Raw genomic sequence first — 2,500 nt, 5'->3', positions numbered from 1 at the left:
ATGGAGAATACAAAATAGGTCTAATCTTTTGAATACAGTGATGCCTACTGAGCACCACAGTATCAAAGGGAATTTTCCATTAGCCAATCTTGGCAAGTTACCAGATATATAGTCCTCGCCCTGGACCACCTTCAATCACACACACTAACTGATTGCAAAAAGTAAAATATTTCCCAAAAATCCAATTAATATTTAAAGTTTATCACACCAGGTAAAGGACTATCAATATTATGCAACAAGTATCTGCTAGCAAAGACATATGAAAGTCAATAAACTGCATAAGTAGTGTATTACACATTTCAGCGCAAGTTTCTCATCTATTTTTTGACATCACTGGTATATTCAACTTTATATGATGTCCTTAATAAAAGGTATATTCATAGTATATTTCTTGGATTTGTTTGCATCTTTCTTGTGTTAAATAAGTAAAGCAAAGAAAAGAAAGGAAAAGAAAAGAAAAAAGAAAACAAATAGAAAAGAAAAGAAAAGAAAAGAAAAATGGAAAGAAAGGAAAAGAAAAAAGAAATAAAAAGAAAAATAGTAATAAAAAAAGGATGTTCAGAATTTGCATTGAGTTAATTCTATAATTGAATAATGGACTTCATAAGGATTGCTCCATGACAATGGCTCACTATAACTGACATAAATGAAATATCCATAAAATAAAATAAAACTATTTTACACAGTATATAAAGAGTTTCTGTGCAGGAATTTTGACATATGTTTGTAATTCCTTCTCTTGAACCAAACTTACATACTCATTTAGTCTTCCCTTTTATATCTCTTAAAATCACATACCTCACACATAAAGAAATATATATCAAATTTCACATTTTCAATTCTCTGAATTTGTCAATCCCATCAAGTTTTCATCCTAACCAAAGCATCCCACCCAGACCTTACCTTAGCCCACCCAGACCTTACCTTAGCCCACCCAGACCTTACCTTAGCCCACCCAGACCTTACCTTAGCCCACCCAGACCTTACCTTAGCCCACCCAGACCTTACCTTAGCCCACCCAGACCTTACCTTAGCCCACCCAGACCTTACCTTAGCCCACCCAGACCTTACCTTAGCCCACCCAGACCTTACCTTAGCCCACCCAGACCTTACCTAGCCCACCCAGACCTTACCTTAGCCCACCCAGACCTTACCTTAGCCCACCCAGACCTTACCTTAGCCCACCCAGACCTTACCTTAGCCCACCCAGACCTTACCTTAGCCCACCCAGACCTTACCTTAGCCCACCCAGACCTTACCTTAGCCCACCCAGACCTTACCTTAGCCCACCCAGACCTTACCTTAGCCCACCCAGACCTTACCTTAGCCCACCCAGACCTTACCTTAGCCCACCCAGACCTTACCTTAGCCCACCCAGACCTTACCTTAGCCCACCCAGACCTTACCTTAGCCCACCCAGACCTTACCTTAGCCCACCCAGACCTTACCTTAGCCCACCCAGACCTTACCTTAGCCCACCCAGACCTTACCTTAGCCCACCCAGACCTTACCTTAGCCCACCCAGACCTTACCTTAGCCCACCCAGACCTTACCTTAGCCCACCCAGACCTTACCTTAGCCCACCCAGACCTTACCTTAGCCCACCCAGACCTTACCTTAGCCCACCCAGACCTTACCTTAGCCCACCCAGACCTTACCTTAGCCCACCCAGACCTTACCTTAGCCCACCCAGACCTTACCTTAGCCCACCCAGACCTTACCTTAGCCCACCCAGACCTTACCTTAGCCCACCCAGACCTTACCTTAGCCCACCCAGACCTTACCTAAGCCCACCCAGACCTTACCTTAGCCCACCCAGACCTTACCTTAGCCCACCCAGACCTTACCTTAGCCCACCCAGACCTTACCTTAGCCCACCCAGACCTTACCTAGCCCACCCAGACCTTACCTTAGCCCACCCAGACCTTACCTTAGCCCACCCAGACCTTACCTTAGCCCACCCAGACCTTACCTTAGCCCACCCAGACCTTACCTTAGCCCACCCAGACCTTACCTTAGCCCACCCAGACCTTACCTTAGCCCACCCAGACCTTACCTTAGCCCACCCAGACCTTACCTTAGCCCACCCAGACCTTACCTTAGCCCACCCAGACCTTACCTTAGCCCACCCAGACCTTACCTTAGCCCACCCAGACCTTACCTTAGCCCACCCAGACCTTACCTTAGCCCACCCAGACCTTACCTTAGCCCACCCAGACCTTACCTTAGCCCACCCAGACCTTACCTTAGCCCACCCAGACCTTACCTTAGCCCACCCAGACCTTACCTTAGCCCACCCAGACCTTACCTTAGCCCACCCAGACCTTACCTTAGCCCACCCAGACCTTACCTTAGCCCACCCAGACCTTACCTTAGCCCACCCAGACCTTACCTTAGCCCACCCAGACCTTACCTTAGCCCACCCAGACCTTACCTTAGCCCACCCAGACCTTACCTTAGCCCACCCAGACCTTACCTTAGCCCACCCAGACCTTACCTT

General features: G+C 47.3%; 1 protein-coding gene across 4 annotated transcripts in view; it reads right to left on the bottom strand.

Moving 5' to 3' along the window:
• LOC125041863 (PHD and RING finger domain-containing protein 1-like) overlaps window positions 1–2,500 on the bottom strand; it is a 26,844-nt gene that overhangs the window by 16,484 nt on the left and 7,860 nt on the right. The gene's annotated exons all lie outside the window — the stretch shown is intronic.

The sequence above is a fragment of the Penaeus chinensis genome, chromosome 31 (genome assembly GCF_019202785.1).
Source record: "Penaeus chinensis breed Huanghai No. 1 chromosome 31, ASM1920278v2, whole genome shotgun sequence".
Classification (NCBI taxonomy): domain Eukaryota; kingdom Metazoa; phylum Arthropoda; class Malacostraca; order Decapoda; family Penaeidae; genus Penaeus; species Penaeus chinensis.
The sequence above is the reverse complement of the archived record's forward strand: the minus strand, read 5'-3'. Positions and strand labels throughout refer to the sequence as shown.